Source organism: Mytilus californianus, unplaced genomic scaffold, assembly GCF_021869535.1.
Source record: "Mytilus californianus isolate M0D057914Y unplaced genomic scaffold, xbMytCali1.0.p SCAF_6, whole genome shotgun sequence".
In the NCBI taxonomy this organism is placed as follows: domain Eukaryota; kingdom Metazoa; phylum Mollusca; class Bivalvia; order Mytilida; family Mytilidae; genus Mytilus; species Mytilus californianus.
In genome coordinates this window covers 1,333,865-1,342,988 of record NW_026262712.1, presented here as the reverse complement: position 1 = coordinate 1,342,988, position 9,124 = coordinate 1,333,865, and the positions used below count along the sequence as shown (strand labels likewise).

The 9,124-nt window shown below is 32.4% G+C and overlaps 1 long non-coding RNA gene across 1 annotated transcript; it reads right to left on the bottom strand.

Annotated features, from left to right (window-relative positions):
- Positions 1–247: 247 nt before the first annotated feature.
- Positions 248–2,180, bottom strand: LOC127705263 (uncharacterized). Its single transcript, XR_007983789.1, has 2 exons — positions 1,871–2,180; positions 248–1,119 (listed from the first exon to the last, which is right to left on the bottom strand). It is a non-coding gene; the product is annotated as an uncharacterized LOC127705263 (long non-coding RNA).
- Between the last annotated feature and the right edge of the window lie 6,944 nt (positions 2,181–9,124).

Below are 9,124 nucleotides of genomic sequence, written 5' to 3'. Positions count from 1 at the left end.
AAGGGCGAAATATACGAAATCAGAAAAGGACAACTACTGCTGTTACTTCTTGATTTATTTAAAGTCAGGAACTGTCTTCAGTAAAGTTATAGAAATCGTGATCATTTAAAAGCAATCATATCATCTCGGTAAGATTAGTGTTATTAAATTTTCAATACGATGGAATTAGGGCAGATCTTAATTGATTCTGGACATAAACGTCGTATAAACAATACTGCTAGTAAATGGGCACGTATTAACAACTAAAACCTGTCTATAAACTTTATTACCCACATGAACATAGATGTTAACATCTTATATTATTTCATCACAGTGCAAGTAAATATATTTAAAACTGTAGCATATTTACCTTTTTTTAATAAAACAAGGAGGCTCTAAATAATGTTGAATATGGTGAATATATCTTCAACTATTTGAATCTTTGAGGTGCGCACATTGTATATAGAATACTTATTATCTTATTCTTGATAACGTCGAGTAGTATATGAGTCGTTTATTTTTATTATTTTCGAAATGTTATATGTAAAAGAAACATAATTTTCATGTGGTCATTCTAAAAAGATTAAAATGATTTTTTTAATCAACTTTCTCCCGTTTTTATCCTAGTTTCATTCAAATTACCTGACGACATTCTTCCAAATAATTTCAATGAAAGATTATCTTTTTGTTCCTTTTGTTAGAAAAGTCCAAGTATTAATCGATGTAAAGGTCCACTTTAAAAAAAAAACATGTGAAACCCTAACTAGGATTTATAACAATATAACTCGAAGGAGCAATATTTTCTATGCTGATATCTGATGTAACTGATGACCCTTAATATATATATAATGATATAGTAACAACATTTGTATGAAAATTCTATATCGTTTCATAAAAAAAAATCAAAGATTGAATGTTCTCATTATTCTACAATGCTCGTATTCATGGCAAAACAGTTTCTATTGCTTTAAGGAGATTATTGTGTTTCTTTATTATCTTCCGCATAAATTGGCGGCTGAAGTGGCTCGCTTACCGGAAGCTGTGGTTGTGGTGGGGGTGGTGCATTGAGGGAATAGGCTGGATAATATACAATATTTGAATTCATTTGAGGTCGTCCATTGCTGAAAGGATCCGTTCCGCCTGAAAGGACAATGAAGTTTGTGTTAGATAATCCTACTTTGTTGTATATCATTCACTCTTAATCTTTTGATACGTTACGTGCTATTTTAACACTATACGACTTTCTACTAAATTCCCTATATAGCTTAGAACATCCATGAAATTTTTAACTGTTATTTTATGACATTTTGTCATGCCGGGTTCTTTTCTAATATTCTATACGGTATGGGTTTTGCTTATAGTTGTTGGTCATACGGTGACTGATAGTTGCTAACATTTACTTCGTTAGTTCTCTTGTGGTGGTTTTCATTGGAAATAATACCACATATTTTCAATAATAAATATATATTAAAGATAGTTTACTCATAATCAATTTAAATGTGTCCCATCCTTCAACAGGTAAATACCAAAAAGCTCTTACCCATTTCATTTGAATACTATATGTTTTGTTATTTCAATTATATTTTGTAGTAAACATTAATATTTTGGCAAATAAAATATAAACAATTTAAACTTTTTTCAGTTTTAGATTTTTGCCTCTGTTTTTTAATGATCACATGTGTTCCTACATGACAATTAGAGAAGCTATAGGCATTTTTCTTTGTGACCTCTTTTTCATATATAGTAGCGGCCTTAACATGTTTAGTTCATATCTGTTCAAAGCCAATGAGCTTCTTTGTTTCCATATCTACTGCATGGTTTACCTAATTAGCAAATTCTATATATATCTTTGATGAGTTTTTGTATTATAACAGACATTTTACCTACGTACATTGTTGTCCTGTTTGAATAACAGCTACGCCATCTGTTGGATACACAATTCGTCCGCGATGACCATCTGATTTTAAACAGCCTTTACATATCGCCACAGTTACAGATATAAAAATCACTATGCAAATCATGACTCCAATGATGATGCCAACAAAGGCTCCAATTGTCCTGAAGTATAAATTTTCAAATGTTAATAAAGAAAGAATATATACATCAAACAAATTACTCTATCCTCTATAATACAGTTCCAACTTTTGAAGGACATCGGATACTTGAAAAAGGATTTCATCCTGTATTCAGACAAAAGACCTTCAAATAAATCGATTGTCAGACCATTGGTAATTTGAAAATCACATAATCAAAACTTTCTAAAGTCAAACTCTTCAACTCATATTATAGATTCATTAAACTCTTTTTTTTCAACATGCAAAATGAAACATGTAAAAATAATCTTTTTTACTTGAAATTCAAAAGAAATTTTTATTTAGCCTTTTTAACTTTTTTGATTCAAGCGTCCATGAAGTGTTTTGTAGACGAGACGCGCGTCTAGCATACAAAATTGTAATCCTGGTATCTATGATAAGTTTATTCACTAAAATATTTTCCTGGTAAAAAATCTCATCCGTACAAACAGACCTATTGCACTCGCGATGGAATAAAGGTCATGACATCATGAAACGTATGGATATGTATAAATACTGTGGTCCCCATAACGATCACCAGTGAATCAGACTTTATATCTAGAAAATGACAATGAGTGTCGGTTGAAAACTAACTTTACGACAAAAGAGATGATTTCAGCTTCCCAATTGTGAACTTTCATTTCTATGTAGGAACATTCCAGCAGCGCCTGCATACGGAGTATAGGTGTCCCAGTTGATACGATATTCCAGGGCTTGTATGTCCTATCATGATTTCCTTGATGGAAGGTTGATGCTCACAAGGAAGCTTTCAAACCAAGAGTTCCAAGTGGTGAAGTTGAAATCATGCCTTCGTAAATTTTACGGACGGCATCACGAGTTGGTTGACCGTTATGGAATATCTTTTCACAGATAACGACGGATATGTTCCAATTGTCATTACTACAGTATCGTCCCCTTTACCCTGAATGTGACCTACTGAGTTAGACATATCACCGGGTTTGTACTTTCAAGAGCAACACGACGGGTGCCACATGTGGAGCAGAATCTACTTACTCTTCCGGGCACCTGAGATCACCCAAAGTTTTTGATGGGGTTTGTGTTGCTCAGTCTTTAGTTTTCTATATTGTTTTGTGTACTATTGTTTGTTTGTCTTTTCTTTTTTAGCCATGGCGTTGTCAGTTTATTTTCGACTTATGAGTTTGAATGTCCCTTTGGTAACTTTCGTCTTTATTTTTCTTATACACACCAATATATATATTCATATCATTGTATATATCCGGAAATGTCTGAACATCTCAACGTCAAGTCTTGATGCAAATTTATATTATTTTTTTTCTATCATAAGATAGTTTCCCAACAAGTGTGCCTTTTTTTTTACCTGAATATGCTAATTTGTTCGTTCATGAAATGTTATAGTTCGCGTTGGTATTGTTTTTGTCTCAACAATTATTTCTTGTTAGATTTTATTTCGATCCTGCACCCTAATGGTACTTTAAGAAAGTCGTTTAAGAAGAGGTGGAAAAAACAAGGAATGCATTCAAATATAAAGAACAAGAAGACAATATAAAGAACAAACAAGAATAATGAATTGACACACACAAATTTACCTTTCAATATGTAGTTCAATGGAAATTGAGATACACGGACCCAAACCAATACCGATAGCAGTTGCTTTCTCATTTGTGAAATCAACACGAGATGCAATTTTTACTTACATATGTGCCATAATCATAGTAGTAGCAGTACTGATTGCCATAGTAACCAATGCAATAACCAGAGCAGTATTTAGAATAGATGTTAAGGTAAGTATAAGAATACCTGGAACAAACATCTGACAGCACTATTCCTGAAATATGAAAATGACCTCTATTTACGCACTAAATTCAATTGATTGTTCTATTTACAAAAAGACAAAGAACTTTAAAAAATCACAAGCATTAATAATTATCTTTTGCACAGTTAAGCAGGTTATGAGTAGCATGTGATATATGTAAAGCAAATTTTTTTTATTCTGTCGATTGAACCAGTATTCCTTTCTTTCGGATTGTATATCCTATTCTAATCTCAGATTTAGCTAATTCGTTGATATCACCTATTAATTGTACAAACAAACTGCTTCAACAGAGATAGAAGAACGATTGCAATCGTCATAAGATAAATGTTACGGTCATCCCCACGAAATGGTTGACCGATACGATGTCTCTATTTTTCAACTCACTAGCGACATTTTCCTGGGTCTTAGATCTTTAGATACAAGAAAGTAGTGACCCTTTACTGAGTGGGAATCCGTATGGCAGATGATTAATGCATAGCATTCGAATCTTACTCTGTCGATGCACCATATTTTGCTCTTTGACTGTGTTCTTGCGATTCCCTTGGTTTCGTGTTGTTGTGAGGAATTGATTGTTCTTAGTCGATTTAAGAGATAAATCGATAACAACTATGTTTGATAGCAGTACAGTGACTGATTTCACTGATGATGCAACATATAGCAAGCTGGTGTTTTTATAAATAGTCACAATTTAATGTTACTTTTGCTTAAAGACCAAATGACATAGAATTAAAAACAGGTGTTAGTCGATTTATTAAAAACCTATACATATATATATATAGAATTTATACAAACACAATAGTGTTTGCATACACAATACCATGATAATGTTTAGATTAAACAATCCTAATGTTTAGGTCAAGAACACCTTACCACATTCTGACATCAATAATATAATCCACAATGAAGTTGTCATTATCGAATCATGTTTATGCATCTTAAATAAGACGGGGGGAAATCGAGTTTTTCAGTAAAGAATTATTTATCATATTATTTTGCAAAGGATTGGAATTGAATTACATTTGGGATCATCCATAGGGAACAGAACACATGTGTTATAAGTATATTATATAGCCTTATTTAAATGACATGCTGTATTGAAGTTTGAATAAAGACATTGACAACAGATATTCATCTCACAAAACGTTCACAGTATCAATGCATACACATTACAGTCCTTAAAATGACAGATAATATTTAAATTGTATTGAATTATCTACAATTAAAACAGTGAACAAAGAACACGATTGTCCTTACAATCGTTATTCAGATCCATAATAAAGCAATAGAGACATTTTAATATGAATGAATTAAATAACCGTTTTCATGGTCAATAGATTTGTCAAAACGGGACACAAAACATGTCAACTGTTATATAATAGATCATAGCTACAGTACTCAGATAGCAGTTCATATTTTATTGATAATATACCTTAAGTATATGGGTCCAAAATGAATGCATATACACGAATATTTCCGATGAAGCGCCCAAATTCTGTGTTGGCTCTTTTCTAAAAACAGTATATTTGCAATTAAGTTAACGTAATCTTTCCATAAATTTCACAGAGTCCATCAAGAGGTTGTTGATCGGTAACCGTTATGGATGTGTATGTCCTCCTACCTCTCAAAGTGACATCAGATAATGACACTTATCAACAAATTCAAAACTTACATGAGAAACATGACGGGTGACACGTGTGCTGCAAGACATGCTTAACCTACCGGATCACTTTATATCATCATCGGCTATTGTGGGGTTCATGATTCTCTTTACTTATTAGTTGTTAATGTTCATTTTGGTATATAATGCTCATTTTGTGTGGAACACTTGTAATTCTGAAGTGTTTCTTTTGCTAAAGACCGTATTTTTGCGATTAGGAACTGAACATTTTGTATACTCTTTTGTTTTTATATTGAAATTGAATTTGAACTATCATTTCTCTCGGTCATATAAAAGGTTCTCCGTAACTGTCATCAACACAATTCGTTTAGTTTCAATTTGCTACATAATAACTTCTAATAATTTTGGAGGATATATCTTTCAACCGAAAATAGATATTTCTATGGAAACTATCAAAGACTGATTTGGTCTTCAAAGTGATTTATTGCTTTGTTGTTATAGGGCGGACGACATACAACATTAGTTGTACAGTAATAGGATAGAACATTCATGAAATATGTGCTACTAGACGTGTAGCAATCAACAATCAATCATTCAGAAACTTCTGACGAAAAGTGAATTGAAACTTTTTCTGAGTATTTATCTTTAATGCCACTTTCTCTAATAGATGATGTCTGTTTAATGACAAATTCATATTCTGACAATTGAATCTATTATTCGAACTTGATATATAAGAACACACAATTAGGTCATCGTCAAATTTTTACTTTTCGACAGTATAGATAACTTTAGTTTTCCCATTTTAGAACTTTTATTTCCTGTGTAGCAATATCACCTCATTTCCTGAACATAGGGTCACATATGTAAAGAAAATGTAGAAGACGAATTTCATTATCTTTTTATATGTAAGTCTCCTCAATTGGTTATTTTTTAGAGAAAAACATATCCCTATATATTATACGAAGCATCTAAGCAAGCAGAAATTTGTTATGTTATCTTACTGCAATGTTTATTTATATAGACAGGTGTCATCTTTTATTAGAAAGCTAAATAACTTATTGTGATATGTATATTGATTTGTATGAATTATTCTTTATTTGCTTTTGTTTTTAAATGTTACCTTTGAATTATAAATCATGTGTCTGAGCGTTGCTTTACAATAAAATCTTGAAATCTTGGGTATGTGTCTCGAATTTTATATGATATTCCTGGCATAGGGTTTGTATTTCCAATTTGATACGATATTCTTGGCCTAAGGTTTGTATTTCCAATTTGATACGATATTCTTGGCCTAAGGTTTGTATTTCCAATTTGATACGATATTCTTGGCCTAAGGTTTGTATTTCCAATTTGATACGATATTCTTGGCCTAAGGTTTGTATTTCCAATTTGATATCCCATTTGATACGATATTCTTGACCTATGGTTTGTATTTCCCATTTAATACGATATTATTGGCCTAGGGTTTGTATTTCCCATTTGATAGGATATTCCTGGGCTAGGATTTGTATTTCCAATCAGATACGATCTTCCTGGCCTAGGGTTTGTATTTCCCATTTGATATCCCATTTGATACGATATTCTTGACCTAGGGTTTGTATTTCCCATTTGATATGATATTCCTGGCCTAGGGTTTGTATTTCCAATTAGATACGATCTTCCTGGCATAGGGTTTGTATTTCCCATTTAATACGATATTCTTGGCCTAGGGTTTGTATTTCCCATTTGATATCCCATTTGATACGATATTCCTGGTCTAGGATTTGTATTTCCCATTATATACGATATTCCTGGCCTAGGGTTTGTATTTCCAATTTGATACTATATTCCTGAACTAAGGTTTGTATTTCCTATTTTTGATTTCCTTGAAAGAGAATTGATGACTTCATGGAAGTTTTTGAACTTAAGAGTTTCAAATACTTAAAGTAAAAAGAAAAATACTATTAGGGAACAAACAATAGACTCAACGCCCGAGACCTGTCTACAAACATTATACAAAGAGATAAAGACTAAGACACAACGAATACACTCATAAACCTACAGATGATCTCATGTGCTCTGGATGAGTAATAAAAATCCTCTACTACTTGTGGTCTCGTCGTTTGACTCAAGACAAGGGAATTGATCACGAGTCGCAGTGAGTCAAAGCATAGGAGACTTGATTTAATCTAAGTAAAGCGATCACCTATGACACTTATACTCTACAGACTAAAATGAAGCTTGTCAAGCAATCATCTATCACACAGATATTCACAGACTTGATTGAAGTTACACTAGCGATTATCTATGACACAGATATTCTACAGACTTGATTGAAGCTAGACAAGCAATCATCCATGACACAGATATTCTACAGACTTGATTGGAGCTAGACAAGCAATCATCCATGACACAGATATTCTACAGACTTGATTGGAGCTAGACAAGCGATTATCTACGACACAGATATTCTACAGACTTTATTGGAGCTAGACAAGCGATCATCTATGACACAGATTTTCTACAGACTTGATTGGAGCTAGACAAGCGATTATCTATGACACAGATATTCTACAGACTTGATTGAAGCTAGACAAGCAATCATTCATGACACAGATATTCTACAGACTAGATTGGAGCTAGACAAGCAATCATCCATGACACAGATATTCTACAGACTTGATTGGAGCTAGACAAGCAATCATTTATGACACAGATATTCTACAGACTTGATTGGAGCTAGAAAAGCGATTATCTATGACACAGATATTCTACAGACTTGATTGAAGCTAGACAAGCAATCATCCATGACACAGATATTCTACAGACTAGATTGGAGCTAGACAAGCAATCATCCATGACACAGATATTCTACAGACTTGATTTGAGCTAGACAAGCAATCATCCATGACACAGATATTCTACAGACTTGATAGGAGCTAGACAAGCAATCATCTATGACACAGATATTCACAGACTTGATTGAAGTTACACTACCGATTGTCTATGACACATATATTACCTTGATATTCAGCAACAATCTTTTTTTTTCTATTTCACTTTTTTACATCACTGAATAAAACTTCAAACAGGAATAACAGGGTTTGAATTATTTCATTGTCGTTTTGTTTTTGTTTTGTGTTTTATATTGTTTTTTTGTTTTTTTTTAAGGTTGAGGTGATGTTTTGATTTTCAATTTTTTAATTCATTAAAAGAAATAATCATTTATTTTTAATACATGCATTAGGGTTTTCTGCAAATTAGGCCAACATAAATGTATATATTGATGAAGATTTAACCGAAAAAAATCCGAAAGCTTCTGAAGTATTCATACTGCTTTTTGATCAAAATATTTTGTTCTGAGCTTTTATGGTGAAGGTAATTCCGAAAAACGCACACCATTTCTAAATTTTATAAAGTTTTATTTTCATTTTGCATCACCGGTGAAAAACCTTATGTTATCATTTCCATGGTCATATCGTGTGATCGTTGAAAAATCGTTTAAATATTTGGTCGATTGACGAGTTTGGATAATCAAACATATCATAGCTTCTTTTGATGAATTTTTTTTTTTAAATGTAGAGATTATTGTGCATGAACGACAACACTTCACCTTAGAACTTGATAATGATTATGATAATGATAGTGATAATGGATTGATAATGCATTTTACTTTTGATG